General features: G+C 41.7%; 1 protein-coding gene across 1 annotated transcript in view; it reads right to left on the reverse strand.

Annotated features, from left to right (window-relative positions):
- CNTN1 (contactin 1) overlaps nt 1-20,975 on the reverse strand; it is a 232,856-nt gene that overhangs the window by 145,140 nt on the left and 66,741 nt on the right. The window contains exon 2 of the mRNA XM_040410854.1: nt 7,536-7,619. The gene's annotated coding sequence lies outside the window, so the exon portion shown is untranslated. The remainder of the gene's footprint in view (nt 1-7,535; nt 7,620-20,975) is intronic.

Consider the following 20,975-nt stretch of genomic DNA (forward strand, 5'->3'; position numbering starts at 1 on the left):
ATAACCAGCATGGGTTTACCAAGGACAGAAGTTGTCAGACTAACCTGATTTGTTTTTATGAGGTGGTGAGCAGTAGCTTGGACAGAGGGGCGGCTGTGGATGTAGTGTTTCTGGATTTTGCAAAGGCTTTTAATACTGTCCCTCATAGACGCTTAATAGGTAAAGTAAGGTCTATTGGCTTGGAAAGTATAGTTTGTAATTGGATTGAAAACTGGCTAAAGGACCGTGTCCAGAGAGTTGTGGTCAATGATTCCTATTCAGAATGGTCCCAGATTATAAGTGGTGTACCCCAAGGTTCGGTGCTGGGTCCTTTATTATTTAACCCTTTCTAGACCAAGCCATTTTTCACCTTCGTGTCCACGTCTAATTTTGCAAATCTGACATGTGTCACTTTATGTGCTATTAACTTTGGAATGCTTTTATTTATCCAAGCCATTCTGAGATTGTTTTCTCGTGACACATTGTACTTCATGATAGTCATTCATTTGAGTCAATATATTTCACCTTTATTTATGAAAAAAATCCCAAATTTCCCAAAAATTTTGAAAAATTCGCAATTTTCACAGTTTCAATTTCTCTGCTTTTAAAACAGAAAGTGATACCTCATGAAATATTTAGTACTTAACATTCCCCATATGCCTACTTTATGTTGGCAACATTTTGAAAATGTCATTTAAATTTTTTAGGACGTTAGGCTTAGAATTTTAGAAGCAATTCTTAAAATTTTTAAGAAAATTTCCAAAACCCACTTTTTAAGGACCAGTTCAGGTCTGAAGTCACTTTGTGGGGCTTACATAGTGGATACCCTCCATAAATGACCCTATTGTAGAAACTACACCCCTCAAGTTACTCAAAACAGATTTTACAAACTTTGTTAACCCTTTAGGTGTTACACAAGAATTAAAGGAAAATGGAGATACAATTTCTAAATTTCACTTTTTTGGCAGATTTTCCATTTTATTCCATTTTTTTCTTTAACACATCGAGGGTTAACAGCCAAACAAAACTCAATATTTGTTACCCTGATTCTGCGGTTTACAGAAACACCCCACATGTGGTCGTAAACTGATGTAAGGGCACAAAGCAGGGCGCAGAATAAAAGGAACGCCATATGGTTTTTGGAAGGCAGATTTGACTGGACTGGTTTTTATATGTCATGTCCCATTTGAAGCCCCCCTGATGCACCCTTACAGTAGAAACTCTCAAAAAGTGACCCCATGTTGGAAACTAAGGTGCCAGTTTTATTGGTACTATTTTGGGGTACTATTTTGGGGTACATACGATTTTTTATTGCTATATATTTTATATTACGTTTTTTGTGAGGCAGGGTAAACAAAAAATTGCTTGTTTTTTATTTTTTACAAGATTCATCTGACAGAGTAGATCATTTGCTATTTTGTTATTGATGCAATGATATCAAATATGTCTACTTTCTTTGTTTGTTTGTTTCAGTTTTACATAATAAAGCATTTTTGAAAAAAAAATTATGTTTTTGTGTCTCCATTTTCCGAACGCCTTATTTTTTTTATTTTTCTGCCGATCGTCTTGTGCAGGGGCTCATTTTTTGCAGGAAAAGTTGACGTTTTTATTTGTACCATTTTGGGGTATATATGATTTTTTGATCATTCATTATTACACTTTATGGGGCAAGGTGACCAAAAAATTGGTTGTTTTGGATCAGTTTTTATTTATTTATTTATTTCTACAGCGTTCCCCTGAGAGGTTAGGTCATGTGACATTTTTATAGAGCAGATCGTTACGGACGTGGCAATACCTAATATGTATACTTTTTCTTATTTATTAAAGTTTCACACAATAATAGCATTTTTTAAATCAAAAAAATGATGTTTTAGTGTCTCCATATTCTGAGAGTCATAGCTTTTTTATTTTTTGGACCGATTCTTTTAGGCAGGGTCTCATTTTTAGCGGGACGGGTTTGATTGGTACTATTTTGGGGGGCATACGCCTTTTTGATCGCTTGGTGTTGCAAATTTTGTGATGTAAGGTGACAAAAATGGCTTTTTTGACTTTTTTTTTTACGGTGTTCAGCTGAGGGGTTAGGTCATGTGATATTTTTATAGAGCTGGTTGTTACGGACATGGTGATACCTAATATGTGTAGTTTATATTTATTTATTTTTTTCATTTTTTTAATCTCTTATAAATGAGCGGATATAGGAAAAGACAATTTATTTTATTTTTAATTTACATTTTAATTAAAAAAAAACTTTTTACCTTCTTTATTTTCACACTTTTTTTTATCAAGTCCCTCTTGGATATTGAAGATCCAGTGGGGCTGATGGCTATACTATACTTTGCAATGCTTTTGTGGGAAAATGTTTGAAGGTCTATAAAATTGGGTGTGGTGTGGGCAGGGAAGGGGACTGGCCAGCAGGCCCATCTCATTTAACATTTTCTACACCTGCTTTAGGCGTAGAAAATGATCTAAATGTATGACAACAAGGTAGCTTTCTTACATTGAGAAGTGCTGGTGGATCAGCCAAAGTTATGTAGAAGCGAGCGCCGGTCTTAATAAATGTGCCCCACAGTACTTATAAGGCAAGTAAGCCAAGAGAATAATCCACTGCTCCTCGTCCACTGAGCGGCAAGGATTAGTATGAAAGGGTGCGGCTTAGCAGGAAAGGGCATGGCTTAAGGTGTGCAATTTTGCAACAAAAGTCTGGCATAAAATTTGTTGCAAAGTAACATGCAATAAACACTAACTCAAATAAGGTGTACACAAAAATGGTAAAGTATGCTACAATATTATAAGTAAAGCAAACTAGCTTACAAGCTTAAAGCAATTCTCGGTTCAAGAAAAAAAAATTCACATTATTTGGGGAATAAATAGAACACTTACATGGTGACTCCTTTTCCTATTAGCTGCAGATCCATCAATTCCTCCTCTGCCATTCAAGAATGCCACACTGCTTCTCAGTCTGCCTGATGTATACTGTGCATTTGGTAGCCAAAGATACTTTTTGCTGCCCTTGGATTGGCCAGCACTGAATACGTGAATAGTGCTGGCCAATCCAAGACCAGGGCTGGACAAATAGAAAGGGTGTCTGACTACCGATGAGAAGCAGTGCAGCTATCTTGAATGGCAGAAGATGAACCCCAGAATTGATATATCTGCAACTAAATAGATTAAAATTAGGTCACCATGAAAGTGTTTTGTTCGTTCCCCAGTTATATCTCTAACGAGTTAAAGACCAGATAATTTTCTCTCATTCCTGACCAGACAGATTTTCATATTTTATCAGTACAAGTGGATACAAAATTATTTAAATAATATCTGCATCCTTATTTCATTTATCGGGCTTTATTTTTATGTAACTGTTATTTTAGAATTTCTTGTCTTCATTTTGTACACCTAGGAAAATGTAAAATAAAAAGGTGAAAATAGTCTGTTTTTCAAATTTTTTCATTTTTTTTTAATAGCACAAAGTGCAACTAAAATACTTTTTAAATTGTGTCCCCTTTCCGTTATGGGCATTTTTATATAGGGGACATATATCTGACAGACACTGGGGCTAGAAGCTATGGTGTGGACTAGTAGTGGTTCAATTTTTCTAATCAATAATTTTCACATTATACCCCCCATAATGTTATACAAGTCCTTTAGCAGTGTTTTCACATTACATAATTTATTTTACTGCTGAATTCTCCTGTAATTAGGGCTGCCATATTAGCCCCAGTTCCAGGGGGAATACAACCTCTAGATCTGATTTAGGTCTGCTAAGACCCAGCCGCCCCTACAGTTACTCTGCACGATTGCTGGGATGAAAGCAGGAAGCATCATGGCCACTTCCTCACCTGTATACACAGTGCTCATTGAGTGCTATGTATACAATAAACGGGAAGACAGGGACAGTAATATGAGCGAGGTCTGAATCAAATATGCTCCAATTGCCCTGAAAATTGTTATATAACACTCTAAGAGAGACTCATGCATAATACTTCACTGGAAAAGATACATGCAAGCCGATTCTCCTTCCAAAGGGACAAGAGTACTGAATGTCCTAGTATTGTGTGTCTCTGAATGAGACATTTAAGCCAGTTCTTCCAAAAGGAAAAGAGTACTGAGTGCCTCAAGAGAAAATTGACTTGGTTAGCTAAGTGGTCTTGGGAAGGCTCTTTCTCATTCGGGAGACCACATACTATGCATGAGTGGTACTGTAGTCCAGCCATTGCTGCTCTGCATTTCTGGGAAATACATATGCATCAGGTAGGATAAGTGTTTCTTTTCTTTTTTTCTTGTTTTCTTTTCTTTTTCACGGTAAAGCTTATTTAAATATATTTCCCAGAAACCCGAAGGTATGCAAATTAGCTTTACTTCCAAAAAGAAAAGAACACTAAGCTTATCTGATGACAGTAGATGTAACATATGCTAATTTGTGTGCATACTAGGTGGTCTCCCAAATGAGAAGGAGCACCCCAAAGGTTCCACTCAACTAACAATCTAAAGAAACGTTGATTGATAAGTTTAAAACACTAAACTTTGTTAGATATATATTAAAAGGAAAATCCGGAGGGACCTATTTATCACATACCAAATGAAAAGAAAAAGTGTTGCTAATCGCAGGCCTGCGATTTAGAATATATAATTGACAAAGTAGTGGTAGCCAGATAGGCAGACAGTGTGGAGTGAGTGCTCAGCTACCGTGCTAAGACCCAGCACTGTGCAGTAACAGAGCTAGCTTCAACATTCACCTGCATCGGCTGCTAAATATAAAGCAGCCTAGCAGCAAACAGGAGAGCAGAGCGCTCAGTAGCACCCCCACACCTATCTAAAGGGCTCCACAAATTCAAATAACAATCATCATCTGTCATATAGCACCACAGCAGGCAGTTTGAGTTGTAGGACCAAGGGTACTGCTATTTTATGTAGCTGTTTTGAGGTCATTAGCAACACTTTTTCTTTTCTTTTCACTTGGTATGTGATAAATAGGTCCCTCTGGATTTTCCTTTTAACATATATATATCTAATAAAGTTTAGTGTTTTAAACTTATCAATCAACGTTTCTTTAGGCAGTGATTACATCTAAACAGTGAAACGTAAATCGCATTAACTATCGTGTCAGTGATTCAACTAACTTTCTCCTGAAACATTCAGCACTCTTGTACTTTTGGAAGGTGATCTGCCTTGCACATCTCATTCAGTGAACAGTAATACTGGGACATTCAGTACTCTTGTCCTTTTGGAAGGAGAGCTGGCTTGCAAGTATAGTTATGTCTCTGAACTGCCCAAATAAAATTACAAGCGATTCGGGATATAAATGGCGCTCAATGGATCCCACTGACTTAAAATGGAATCCTTCAGGATTCCATTTTGGTGTCCACTGTAGTGTCGGCAAGAATAGCCTTACAAAACCTACTCATGCATACATTATAGCTTATTACCAGTGATAGTATACATTTACCACATTGAGAACACATAATTTAGATAAACTGAAAAGGTTGATGTATTATATAATGGAAAAATAGCCTGTAACAGGTCATATAGTAGCTGTTAAGGAGGACCTGTCAGCAGTGACACAATAATTATTAGGTAACACATAAAATTACATGTTAAAATGTGGAGAAGAAAGTAATTTTTATTCCCAAGTGTTATTGCAATGATGGTATATTGTGTATGCTGTTAATTATGTTCTATTAATTCTAAAGGGTGTTACTGTGATGCTCCTGATCCTGTCTGTTCATTAGCCAGAGCTATTCCTTGTCCACTATTAAAGGACTGACAGCTACATCCTGCATGGTGTCATGCTGTTCCCAAGAAATCCTACACACATGAAACGTGCTAAAAGTGCTAAATGTGCTAAAAGGCTCTTAAGTAGGCAATATTTGGCAATATTGTTCACAAGGCCGCAGCACTGGACTTCACCTACAGCAGTCCCCTTTCCCAAGTACTAACTGGACTGCAGCACTGGACTTCACCTACAGCAGTCCCCTTTCCCAAGTACTAACTGGACAGCAGCACTAGATTTTACTTACAGTAGTCCCCTTTCCCAAGTACTAACTGGACCGCAGCACTGGACTTCACCTACAGTAGTCACCTTTCCCTAAGTACTAACTGGACCGCAGCACTGGATTTTATCTACAGTAGTCACCTTTCCCAAGTACTAACTGGACCGCAGCACTGGATTTTATCTACAGTAGTCGCCTTTCCCAAGTACTAACTGGACCGCAGCACTGGATTTTATCTACAGTAGTCGCCTTTCCCAAGTACTAACTGGACCGCAGCACTGGACTTCACTTACAGTAGTCACCTCTCCCAAGTACTTATTGGACCACAGCACTGGACTTCACCTACAGCAGTCCCCTTTCCCAAGTAAAAACTGGACCACAGCGCTGGACTTCACCTACAGTAGTCGCCTTTACCAAGTACAAACTGTGTCTTTTGAAACTCCCCAGGACTTACAGTAATGCTGAATTGTGTGAAAACCAGATAGTTGCAAGAAACATATATTTTATCTACAGTAGTCGCCTTTCGCAAGTACTAACTGGACCACATCACTGGACTTCACCTACAGTAGTCACCTTTCTCCAAGTATTAACTGGACCGCAGAACTGAACTTCACCTACAGCAGTCCCCTTTCCCAAGTACTAACTGGACCGCAGCGCTGGACTTCACCTACAGTAGTCGCCTTTCTCAAGTACTAACTGGACCGGCAGCCCCGGGCCCATCGTCTCTATGGGGCCCATCGCCATGCCAAATGCCCCTTACTGGTTTGCAGTCACACAGTGTAAAGCGCAGCACTGCTGCAAGCCGCAGTGCCACGCTAACAACCTACAGCAGGCCTATAGTGATATCGTCCTGACGCTTGAGTCTGACATTCAGCGCGGGACTTAAAGTCAGCATCGCTTACTTGCTGGCAAAAAGTACAGGATCATCGCAGCAAATAAAAGAATGAGGCGGCGGGTGGCGGCTTTGAGGGTGAGCGCATTGGTCAGAGCACCGTACGGAACGCGGAGCGCTCATTGGGCATCTTCAGCAGTCAGGCACTGCCCTGACACATTGCTTCTTCAAGCCTGCAGGCCGCAGCTTGAAGTGAGAGCTGTGTAAGGGGCAATGTGGGGCTGGGAGTTAACCCTGTGGCTGGGAGGGACATTTTGAATGCCAGACAGCCATATGGGTATTTCTGCAGTTACATAAACACTGAATTTAGTAACCTTTCAAAAAACAACATGGCCAAAAGGAGACTCTTCTGGTCGTCTCTTCTGTTGGCCATGCATTTTCTTGGGAGCCAGATCAGGATATTTATTCTTAGAAAAAAAGGTTTCACTAAACCATAGCTATGTGTAAACAGACAGCTCAAATCATAATCCTAATAATGGATTAGAACAGATAAGGCCTTGTTTAAAGCCAGCTGTAGTCATGCATAACACAATTTATAGAATACTGCAGTGAGCATGCTGCAGAATGGGCGTCTGAAACCAGCATCGCATAATCATGACTCTTGATTTCAGGACTCAAATACATCTGTTTCAATACACTCTACATTAAAATCTATCAAAAGAATAGATGCATCTTACCTGGACACCGGCACCAGTTGACTATTGAGAAAATAGATGAAAAACTGAAGTCTGTCCCATCAAAATGCTCCACATAGTAACCGTCTGCAGCAGAAATAGGGAGATATCACAATGTGATCTCAGCAGGAAAAGTCATGCACAGAATATACTCTGTCCTTGCTTCAATAACCTGCATGTAAATTAACACTGCAACATTCTGTGAACGCTGCAGAACGCCCCTCATAGCAGATATTTCATGTTCTTAGCCAGTCTTTATCTTTTTTTTTTTTTTTTTAGCCTTTCAGCCAAGCTAAGGCTTGAGTGTGCACAAATATATTGTGTTTCACTGCAGTGACTTGCAGAAAAATCTCACAGTCAGTAGCCGCTCTCTGCTCCGAGACAGTGAATGAGAGCTGCATGCATAATTCAATGCATTAAAATCTTCCTGCACTTACTCTAGTAAGTAACTAGTACGTCCAGTAATGGGTTATCGATTGCTCAGATGGTAGAAGTCAGGAGTTTTTTGTTGGCAACAAGAGTAAAAGTGAGTAAATATACGTATTTACCAGATATATGCAGGTGAATTGTTGTGAGTTAGGCCTCATGCACACGACCGTTGTTTTATTCCGTGTCCGTTGTTCCGTTTTTCGTGATTTTCTGTGGACCCATTGACTTTCAATGGGTCCGTTGAAAACTCGGCTAATGCACCGTTTGTCATCCGCGTCCATGGTTCCAGTCCGTCAAAAAAATATAACCTGTCCTATTTTTTTCACGGAAAACGGTTCGCGGACCCATTCAAGTCAATGGGATCGTGAAAAAACGTGGAGGCACACAAGATTGTCATCCGTGTCCGCGTCCGTTTTTTTTCCTATCATTTGCATGGCAAACTTGACTTAGACTTTTTTTTACTTTCCTTCATGTCTGGTGATCCTCCAAAAATAAAGGAAGACACACGGAAACAAAAACGGAAACGGATCACGGAACAACGAAACCCCATTTTGCGGAACGGAACACAACAACGGTCGTGTGCATGAGGCCTTACTGTTAGTATTTTTGGAGACAAAGGAAATGCACACAAAGGTAAGTTAAAGGAGCTATCCGGATTATTTAAAAAGGAGCCCAAACCCACTAAATGTTCTAAAGTAAAAAATAAAAGTTCCTGTACTCCCCAGTTAATCCCACCGCCACTTTCCGGTTCCACCACTCCAGCATGTGTTTAAAGTTCCCTTAAACAAGAACTGAAAGACTCTTGGCTAGCTACAAAAAAAACATTTACAAGCTGTGATACTTGCCATGGTGGTTCTACTAGGTACTAACCATGCAAGGTGACCAAAATTTTGTTTCAGGTGCTTTTCCTTTTTTGAAAATGTAAAAGATAAAAATTCATTGTTTTTGCTTAAAATACAAAGGGAATGTGTCTTCTATAACTTCATGCCTTTTGGAGATCATTTCATCTTCAACTTGCTTAACTGTTCATAGTAACAGTCATTTTAAGGTGGGGTACCCAAACGTTTGCATATCACTGTATAACATGCTGCCCATAGAGTGCTCAGCATTTCCAAGGTGATGGTTTACTTTAAATCTGTTATTGTTGAACCTTTAATGGGTATTAAAAGCTCCCCAAAGCCACTAAATGTGATAAATTAATAAAAATAAAAAATGCGTTTGGATTGCTCACTGAAATATAACACGGCCTAGCTGAAACCACTCAGGTGTAATGATAAAATATTAAACTAACAGATTTAAAGGAAACCATCACCTTGAAAATGCTGAGCACGCTATGGGCAGCATGTTATACAGTGACATGCAAACATTTGGGTACCTCTCCTCAAAATGACTGTTACTATGAACAGTTAAGCAAGTTGAAGATGAAATGATCTCCAAAAGGCATGAAGTTATAGAAGACACATTCCCTTTGTATTTTAAGCAAAAACAATTAATTTTCATCTTTTACATTTTCAAAAAAGGAAAAGCACCTGAAACAAAACTGTGGGCACCTTGCATGGTTAGTACCTAGTAGAACCCCTATTGGCAAGTATCAAAGCTTGTAAATGATTTTTGTAGCTAGCCAAGAGTCTTTCAGTTCTTGTTTAAGGGATATTCATCCATTCTTCCTGGTAAAAGACTTCCAGTTCTGTGAGATTCCTGGGCAGTCTTGCATGCACTGCTCTTCTGAGGTCTATCTGCAAATGTTCAATTATGTTCAGATCAGGGGACTGTGAGTGCCATAGTAAAACCTTCAGCTTGCGCCTTTTGAGGTAGTCTTTTGTGGATTTTGAGGTGTGTTTAGGATCATTATCCATTCTAAAAAGTAGGGGTGCACGGAAATTCCGGCGGCCGAAAATATCGGCCGAAAATGGGCCTAATCCATTTCGGCCGATATTGGTACATATCGGCAGAAAATATGGGGTTTGGGATTTGTGGGATTTGTCACCCACCAAGTAGCGGCGGGTGTATCAGCTGTGAGGGAGGCGGGATTGGGGGCCGGCATCTGCTTTTATAATGACAGCGGGGCCCGTGCAGTGACTGTATTCTACTACACGGGCCCCGCACACTGTATAATCGTATGTCTAATAGTTAATTGTAATTGTATGTAATCACATAAGGAGCGCTGTGTATTACCGGTACTTACAACTACAAGCGCTCGCCTGCTCGGTAGGTAGCAGAGAGGAGGGAGGAGGCAGGCCGGGAGGACGGACGCTGGCAGTGTGAGTCATACGTCATGCGCCGCCCACTTTATGTCATACGTCATGCGCCGCCCACATTATAAAAGCAGATGCCGGCCCCCAGTGTGTATTGAGGGTCATTCACTACAGGGACACTTATGGAGGGGATCTGTGGATGACACATAGCATAAGATGCTATATATGTGTCATCCACAGATCCCCCCCATAACTGTCATACACAGATCCTCATAACAGTGCCATCCAGAGACCCCAATAAGAGCCACCCACAGATCCCCCATAAGTGTCACCCACAGATCCCCCATAAGTGTCACCCACAGATCCCCCATAAGTGTCACCCACAGATCCCCCATAAGTGTCACCCACAGATCCCCCATAACAGTGCGTCACCCACAGATCCCCCATAACAGTGCCATCCACAGACTACAATTAGTTCAAAACCCACCAAAAGCACACCTTTTGGTTCAAAATTATTTTTTTCTTATTTTCCTCCTCAAAAACCTAGGTGCGTCTTATAGGGCGAAAAATACGGTACATAGATTCAGTAAGAATCCCCAATCCTGTGGGAAGCCATCCACCTAGATATATATTAAAATGATGATTGCCCTGATGTACAGGAGGCTAATTGTGTCTTAGCCTCCAGGAAGATAAAGCTGACTGTCACTGTACTGTAACAATTTTCGCGCCCATCCGACATTTTGTTGTTTCTAAAAATAGTGCCATGAGTCTGACTAGCACTCAGACTCAAATGTAAATTAATATAATTTACAGTTTCGGTTTTCGGTCAAGGGCATCCTGAATTTTCGGTTTCGGACCAGAATTTTCATTTCGGTGCACCCCTACTAAAAAGTCATCTTCTTTTCAACTTCAGATTTTTTTTACAGTGTTACGTTTACAGTGTTGAGGTGTTATGTTTGCTTCCAGAATTAGACATTTCATTGAATCCATTCTTCCCTCTACCAGTAAAATGTTCACGATTGGCTCCAACACAACCCCAAAACATGACTGATACACCCCCATACTTAAAGAGATAAATACCTTTAATTGAGAAAAAAATAATCACCTTCTCCCTGGCTGTGACGTTCTCCGCTGTGATTGGATCGCGGCACAGCCAGGGAGAAGGAGATGCCCATTGAGAAACGCTGGCGTCTCCTCCTCCCTGTACTGATGCTCAGTATTAGCATACTGAGCACAGAAACTGAGGAGGGGACACAGTGGGGCACAGGAGCGATATTTAAAAAAATCTGGCAGGGTGGCAGCATCAGGCTTGTTTAGATGTTCTTTTGAAAATTGCATTTTCTGACGCTGAATTATGTGGTAAGGACACAGGAGAGGTTTTCTTCTGATTACTTTTCCATGAAGGCCATATTTGTGGAGGTGTCGAACAGTAGAGTAATGTACAACAATGCCAGAGTCTGCTAAATCTTCCTGAAGGTATTTTGCAATCAAGAGGGGGTTCAGATTTGCCTTTCTAGCAATGCTACATGCAGCTGTCTGAATTTTTTCTTGGTCTTCTAGACCTTCTCTTGAACTCCACTGTTGCTGTTCTTAATTACATTTCGAATTGAGGAAAAGGCAATCTGAAAACGCTTTGCTATCTTCTTCTAGCCTTCTGCTGCTTTGTAGGCCTCAACCATTTTCATTTTCACAGTGTTAGGCAGCTGCTTAGAAGAACCCATGGCTGCTATTTTTTGGGACAAGGTTAGAGAAGTCTGAGTACTTATACAGCTTTGAAATTTGCATCATCTTGCCATTCCTAACGATGACTATGAACAAGCCCCAACCCTAACAGGCTATTTAAGGTTTTCAAATCTCCTTGGGTTCCCATACTTTTGCAAATTATTATTTTTCTTTTTTTCACTCTAAAATTGTACAAAACCGAAATACACTGATATTGCTAAGGCGTGTTTCACATTCGCGGTAAACAGATACGGCAGGCTGTTCCGTGAATACCGGGCACAACCATGTGCTGCCAAGATACCGTCCAGCCTCATTCACTATAATGGGGACCGGCGGAGATCCGTCTGGTACCCGCTAAATATGCTGAGTAATCGTCGTACAAATACAGCTGCATGCAGCAGTTTTCACCCGGCTGCTTCTTGACATATTTGCCGGGTAGCGGTCGAATCTCCGCCGGTCCCCATTACAGTGAATTGTGGTGGACTGTATCTTGGCAGCACATAGTATTCACGGATCCGGCAGGCTGTTCCCTGCTTTAAGGGAACATGTCACCTCCAAAAACCATCCCAAGCTGCCAGCAGTACCTGAGAGTAGCTAGCAGCGTGTTTCCGCCGATCGTTTTCTTCCTGAAGGCATATGAAGCAAAAGCTCAGAAAACTTTCTTTTATCCCCTGCCCGCGTGATTTTCTAGTCATGCTTGAAGTCAAGGCAGTGGTGTATCTTGGTTTTGTGCTGCCCTAGGCGAGACTAAACTCGGGCACCCACCTAATATAAATTTGACCCATCCCTTCCCGTCAAGGCCAAACCCCTTTCTCTCTAAACCCCACCCCTTCCTATGTGCCATCCACAGATCCCCCTCCCCTAAACAGTGCCATCCACAGATCCCCCTCCCCTAAACAGTGCCATCCACAGATCCCCCTCCCCTAAACAGTGCCATCCACAGATCCCCTTCCCCTAAACAGTGCCATCCACAGATCCCCCTCCCCTAAACAGTGCCATCCACAGATCCCCCTCCCCTAAACAGTGCCATCCACAGATCCCCCTCCCCTAAACAGTGCAATTAACAGATTCCCCTCCCCTAAACAGTGCCATCCACAGATCCCCTCCCCTAAACAGTGCCATCCACAGATCCCCCTCCCCTAAACAGTGCCATTAACAGATTCCCCTCCCCTAAATAGTGCCATCCACAGATCCCCCTCCCCTAAACAGTGCCATCCACAGATACCCCTCCCCTAAACAGTGCCATCCACAGATCCCCCTCCCCTAAACAGTGCCATCCACAGATCCCCCTCCCCTAAACAGTGCCATCCACAGATCCCCTTCCCCTAAACAGTGCCATCCACAGATCCCCCTCCCCTAAACAGTGCCATCCACAGATCCCCCTCCCCTAAACAGTGCCATCCACAGATCCCCCTCCCCTAAACAGTAACATCCACAGATCCCCCTCCCCGACGCTCACAGGAGTACATTTATAAACTAATCAGTAACTTTAACTTTAATTATTGCTGATCTCTTTACTTGGATACCCTACTCTGTCTTAGCTCCAGTAACAGCAGGCAGTGGGGGCGGGCGGTGCTCACTCACTGAGGTCACGCGCCTGCACCGCCTAGTGGGAGGAGCAGGCGCATGACATCAGTGAGTGAGCGCCGCCCGCCCGCACTGCCTGATGTTACCGGAGCTAAGACAGAGTAAGGTATCCAAGTAAAGAGATCAGCAATGATTAAAGTTAAAGTTACTGATTAGTTTATAAATGTACTCCTGTGAGCGGCGTGGCCCTGTATATTCTAACCCCCAGGCAAGCGTCCCCGTCACCATGGGAACGCCTGGGGGTTAGAATATACCATCGGATCTTTTGAGTATACCGGCATATAAGACGGATGGGACAAGGGGCAAACAAGGCATTTTTGCCGCCCCATTGGCAAGTGCCGCCCTAGGCAAATGCCTTGTTTGCCTCGTGATAGATACGCCACTGAGTCAAGGGGGCAGCGGCCTTCTTGCTTCAAGTCAAGGTAACCGCGCCCCCTTCCCTACCCCTTCTCCTGTGACTGACAGCCAGCTGTTCGGCAAAGGCAGCCAAACTATTGTGCATAAGCGCTGTCAGTCACAGCGAAGGGGTAGAGAAGGGTGGCGCGGTTACCGTGACTTGAAGCAAGGAGGCTGCTGCCCACTTGACTGCAAGCATGACTAGAGAATCACACGGGCAGGAGATAAAATGACGTTTTCTGAGCTTTTGCTTCATCTGCCTTCAGGAAGAAAACGATCGTCGGAAACACGCTGCTGGCTACTGTCAGGTACTGCTGATGGCTTGGGATGGTTTTTGGAGGTGACAGGTTCCCTTTAACTTTTCACAGTAACAGTAATTTTGATGAGGGCTAGCCAAACTTTTGCATGCCACTGTAAAACAAGAGGAGCTGACCAAATTGACACACTGTAGTGTTATGTAGGAAAAGATTCAGTGTAAATTTTATTTTATCCCTTTGAATAATTGTTCTTTCTATGCTTAGTAGTTCAGTAGATGTTCCTACTCAGCGACTGATTTTCTTCACTGTGGCCATATAGAGATAGCTGCCAATCACTGCATAGGACCAAAAAAAGCTCAAGGATTTCAATGGATCAAATAAAAGTAATACTGAATCATTTCCAGCAAAACTATAGATCAGTATTCTCAACTTGACCCACTCTATAACTTGCTGCTGGGAGATCAAATTGTTTGTTCAATGAGACAGGTTCTTACGTGGCAGCTATAGGCATCTGTATTGGTCCCATGTTCATATGTGCCAGCATTGCTGAGAAAAATTAACTTTTAATATATACAAATGAGCCTCTAGGAGCAACAGGGGCATTGCCATTACACTTAGAGGCTCTGCTCTCTCTGAAACTGCTGCGCTGCGTCCTCTCCACTTTGATTGACAGGGCCAGGCAGTGTAACTGTGATCACGGCTGCCGGCACTGTCAATCAAGGTACAGAGGGCGCAACAACTGCAGAGAGAGCAGAGCCTCTAGGTGTAACATAGATGCCTTCAGTTGCCAAGCACACATACAGATCAGCCAGTTTCATATGTACAAATTAGCTGTAAGGTGTGCATTTTACTGTTTATCCCTACAACCAGCAAATTTCTATTCCCTACCAACAACCATTTTCAATCATGTTAAAAGAAGTTAATAGGAATTACTGCTGCTACACACTATACATGTAAATGTCCACATAATTGGAAACCCACAATTGTAATCACTCACCACCCTCACTCACAAATCTACTTTAATCACTCAATGCCGCTAGCCACGTTGAGGGAGAATGGTATAGAGATGTCTCGTTGGCTCTCCAACAGTTCAATTACGCAGAAGTAACTCATGTGACAGCATGATCTGTTCTAGTGGAATAGGATTTAATTCTGTATCACTTAAAGGTCAGTCAACGAACAAGACAGCTCTATACCATTTTTTCTCAACGTGGCTAAAAGCATTTAGCAATTAACACTGAAAAGAAATTGATTACAGTATATATATATATATATATATATATATATATACACACAGTACTCACAAAATGTTAGGGATATTTGGCTTGTGGGTGAAATTTCAGGACAAACCTAAAATGCACTCTAACCTTTATAGGTGAACTTAATGTGACCTTCTCTAAACTTTTGAACGCACATGTCCAACTGTTCAATGTGTCAATAATTTTTGCACAACTTGCTGTTCTCTAACAAGGAGCTTAACAGCAAAATTCACAACAGTTGTTTGATCCAAGAATCACCCAATAAGTTTCCTGGCTCATTTAGAATTGATATTTAAACAGTCCTCCTCATCATGCTGTTCACATTTTTGAGACCAAGACGACACCTAACAATTGATGAACAGTACCTCGTCATTGCGAGGCTGCAAGCAGGATGTTCTCAAACGGAAGTGGCGACTCAGCTTAGAGTGTCACAGAGTGTCATCAGCAGGTTGTAAAAGAGATACAGAGAGACTGGAAGAGTCACAGAAAGGCATAGAAGTGGACGTCCTTTGGCCACATCCCACACTGATGACAGCTTGACTGTGAACAATGCCCTGTGAAATTGGATGATGAATGCCACACAACTCCAGGCACATTTAAGGGAGTTGAGAAGCACCCAAGTGTCACATCAGACCATTCAAAACCATTTACATCAGCGTGGTCTGCCTGCTAGATGACCACACCACCCGGCACAGGTGTCATCGTCTTGCATGGGCCAAGGAGCATCTACACTGGACGAGGGACCAGTGGGCCTCAATGCGGTTCACTGATAAAAGTCAATTCATGCTGAGCAGAAATGATGGCCGCCAATGATGGTGGAGACGTCAAGGAGAGCACTATGCATCAACCACTGTTGTCACCAGACAAGCCTTTGATGGCGGTGTTACAGTATGGGCAGGTGTCTAGTCAATACAGAACTACCCTACACTTTGTGATTGCTACAGTGACAAGCCCAAACTACTTGAATAACATAATTAATCCAGTCATTGTGCCTCTGCATGGACAACACAGACCTAATTTTATCTTCATGGATGACAATGTGCCAGCTCATCGAAGTTGCATTATTAGGGAACGGCTTCTGGAGACTGGGGTACTTCAAATGGTGTGGCCTGCACTTTCTCCAGACCTGCATCCCATTGAAAACCTATGGAACCACTTGAGTCGCCATGTAGAGGCTCGTAACTCTGTATCCCAGAACGGCAATGACCTGAGGGACGCCCATCAAGAAGAGTGGGATGCATGCCTCAGCAGACAATAAGTTGACTTGTGAACAGCATGAGATGTCGTTGTCAAGCTGTAATTGATGCGCAAGGCCACATGACAAGTTATTGAGGGATTAACAGTTTTTGTGGGGATATACCCACCACTATTGTTGGCTTTTGTTTCAATAAATTGCTTGAGATGAGGAAATCACCATTGCATACTTCTACTTAAATGCCAAACTTTCATGATATAATATCACGTCTTAAGTTTTCCATAAATTTCACTTGAAAGTCAAATATCTCTAACTTTTATAAGCACTGTGGGAAGTAGGTGGTTTTCGATGCAGTACATTTTAAACGTCCTCTGCTTCCCACTCCCACAGGTTGATTTGACTCCTTACATGCTTGCTTGCTGGGCTTTGCCAGCTGGCTATAATTTCTAGACCCCTTGCTGATATTCTGACACACAAAAACGATTATGAACCAGAAGTAACTATAACAAGATTAAAGATAATCAATCATTAAAACCCAGGACCTAGTAAAGACCTCCTTCTACAGTTTCTTGAAATGATGTAGAAAGAATCTTCAAATCTTCTAAAGCATGCCTCAAAGACATTAAGAAATTAAAAAGAAAAAATATATGCTTAAAAAATCTCCTTTTGAATATGACATCCTATATTTCTAGCACTTAACAGAAGGTATTCGTGAAACAGAATAAATCCACGCTGGGAAGTAAATTGCATTCATCCTGCAGGGTAATTTTAACCTTCAGTATTTTTCTTCAAAAAAGGAAACAGCAAAGTGCTCTATAGGAGATGCGATCCAGTGTTTGGTGCATTTTGTGAACACAAAAGATAGCTAACTTGAAAGGGTCTAAAATACTAAAATTGCACATGACACTTGGTAAGCCATTTCTGGCATTTCTCAAGTGTCCATTAACAAAACATATTTTCTTTGGCATATCTACAAATATCAGCAGTAACATGTAGCCAAAACCTGCAGTGTCCATTATACTGTTATAATAAATACTGTTTGCTGTAAACAGGGCTTTTCTAAAATACAATGTGCATCTATCTGCCATCAATCTACTGTATCACTGGAACTGTTATAAATCTACGCACAGCAGTTGCCACTTCGGTCAATGCAACAGTGCTGGGGGAGATCAGGAGCCGCGCATGTGACAGTTGCATGGCATGTGCAACAGTCAAACAGCCATTCCCATAGGGTTGCTATGGTTACCAGCCATGCTTTGGCCAGAGACTTGGGATGCCAAGCCATTCAGAGCTCTGGCTCAGCATCCTGGAGTCCAATCAGTGCTGTAAGAAGGGCATTTAAACCCAATTGCATATAGTGTCCTGGCTCTTGTTTTTGCGCCTGTGCTCTTAGCCTTAACTACTTTATACTCCTGCTCATTTCGACCTTGGCTAGTTCCAGTGATTAACCTCTCATATACTGATTTGGCTACATCTGTGCTCTCCAGGTTTGGACCTTTGTTCTACAGATTAACATCTTGTCTGCTGATTTGGCTTTATCAGTTCCCTCTTGGTATTGACTTCATTTAGTCTGATTATCTTATTACCAAACTCCATCTTCTGACGGTAACCCCCGCACTCAATGCACTAGTTCAGGCAGCTCCATCTGGCCTACTTTATTTACTACAAAAATGGCTGGACCACTTTAGAAAGTAAATCAATTTTAACTTTTGTGTCACCCCCATTTTCCTAGTATTTCAATTGTATATTAGTGATGCGATGTCTAATTTGATTTGTAAATGTTCCCTCTGAATTTTAAAGCCCTGCGGAATATGGTGGGGCTATATAAATATAGATAATTTGTATTATTATTATTGTTATCTGCTTTTGTTTGGTCATCTGGTTAGGTCTGCTCCTGCAAACTCGCACCTGTCTTCTGGGAACTTACTCCGCAGGCGTAACCTGGGTCCCTAGCAGCCAAAACCAACCTGTCCTGCTGGGGGTTCAGGTGAACACCTAGGGGTACTGCCTGAGACCACCTTGGTGCTGGTAGGTGGGCACAGATGTGTTTTGATCAAAATATATCGGCTGAGAGTCTCAGATTTTATCATATCAGAGTGAAAGGCTTAGTCTATATATATTGTTTGCATCTATTGCGTGATTGCATTCATTTCTGTGATTTTCTTCCTTATAAATGTAGCCACGTATTCATCTATCATATTGTGCAGAATGTTTTGTATCTTTTTCTTGATTAGGTGGTACATATAGCTGTGCATGCTCTTCCTCTCAATGGTTGCAGGATGCACACGGAGATGACTAGGAGCTGCACACTATATGTGCAGGGTCTGCTCTCCTGAATGTAGATGCCCAACGGCATAGGTAGGTTTAGGGTAAGACCTGCCTGAGACCACCTTGACGCTGGTAGATGGGCACAGATGTTTTTTGATCAAAATATATTGGCTGAGAGTCTCAGATTTTATCATATCAGAGTGAGGGCTTAGTCCATATATAATGTTTGCATCTATTGTATTAGTGCATTATTTTCCGTGATTTTTCTTTTATAAATGTAGCCATGCACATCTGTGTATTCACACAACTGCATATTTTTTAACGCCTAGGGGTAGTCTTGGACTCTCTAACCAGGGGGGTGTATGATGAAAGGTAGCTATTTCTGAGTTTGTGGGCTGTTGGTAGAGTCAGGAATCTTTGCAGTTAACAGTATAGGCACAGCCTGTTCTGACCTTCAGCACCCCTCTGGCTCATTCTTGTTCAGATCAGATCCTGTGTATGAACATAAGCCCAGCAAAGGTTCAATGGGTTGGTAGATTGCTAATTTCCATTATAGGAAGAACAGAATGATTACAATCTAAAAACAACTAGCTGACCAGTAATATAAATAATATCATATTTCTAAAGTATATGAGTCTTAATACCTAAAGGTCCTGGAGTTACCATCATGACTTACTATAACAAGAGGCTACTAGCTAAATAGTTTTCCACGCACATCCAACCTCTGAGACCCATATAAATCACAAGAACCAAGAAGACGTTGCACTCAGTGGAGTGGCTCATATAACTTTTAACAAATTGCCACTTTTAGCCATTTACTGGGTCTGGCATTGCGTATCAGTTGCATTTCTGCCTCATTTCAGATTTGCATAATAGATACAAAGTAGAAGGGGACCAACGTCTGCTAAAAGTCAAAGAAGCCACAACACTCTACCTGCTCTCCCTACTCTTTCATTCTTACAGGGGTTCAGAAGTCAGACCTGCACTGTTCATATAATATTACCTAGTATAACTTTAAAGGGCATCTGTCAGCAGATTTGTACCTGTGAAACTGGCTGATCTGTTACATGTGCGCTTGGCAGCTGAAGACATCTGTGTTGGTCCCATGTTCATATGTGCCCGCATTGCAGAGAAAATTAAGTTTTAATATATGCAAATAAGTCTCTAGGGGCAACGGGGGCATTGTCATTACACCTAGAGGCTCTGTTCTCTTTGCAACTGCCGCATCCTCTGCACCTTGATTGGCAGGGCCAGGCAGTGAAAACGTCATTACATCTGGCCCTGTCAATCAAAGTAAGAGGGCGTGGTAGTTGCAGAGAGAGCAGAGCTTCTAGGTGTAATGGCAATGCCCCTGTTGCTCCTAGAGGCTTATATGCATATATTAAAATATTTTTCTGTTTCCGTTATGCAGGAAAGGACTCCCCAGCATAACGGAAACGGGACGGATCTGTTTTGCACCCATAGACTTCTATTATGACAGAATGAATAACAAAATGCCTCTAAAGGCATTCCGTTATAGAATTGCGTTATGGTCCATGGTAACGGAATCTATAACGCAATTCACCTTTTACCACCAAACGAAGTGTGAACGAATTTAAAAATATGAAATTCGCTCATCTCTAATACTGAACGATACCCAACATGGAGATAGATGAATAGAAATATGAAAAGTGTGAAACAAATATTGCCTTAGACCAGGGATGGGCAAACTGCGGCTCTCCAGCTGTTGTAAAACTACAACTCCCAGTATGCTCAGTCTGCCTACAGCAGGGCATGATGGGATTTGTAGTTTTACAACAGCTGGAGAGCCGCAGTTTGCCCATCCCTGCTTTAGACCTTCCCAGACTACATGAATAGCGAGGCAAGCCCACAAGCAGTGAAATAAATCAACATCTAATAATTGGCCTCTGGGGCAGGAATAAGCTGTAGAGGATGACATTTTAGATTGAATTGATGGCAAAATATACGCTCTATGAAGCATCATTAATGCCACTGATTTATAAGACGCATATGAAAGAACAGCATTTAGTTTCAGAGTGGCTTCTTATAAATCTTTAACACTAAACTGTCATAATTGGGTAGACCATTTATTTGGGCCCAATCAATTTCTGGTCTAATAAAATAATAAATAGAGC

The sequence above is a fragment of the Bufo bufo genome, chromosome 1, assembly GCF_905171765.1.
Source record: "Bufo bufo chromosome 1, aBufBuf1.1, whole genome shotgun sequence".
In the NCBI taxonomy this organism is placed as follows: domain Eukaryota; kingdom Metazoa; phylum Chordata; class Amphibia; order Anura; family Bufonidae; genus Bufo; species Bufo bufo.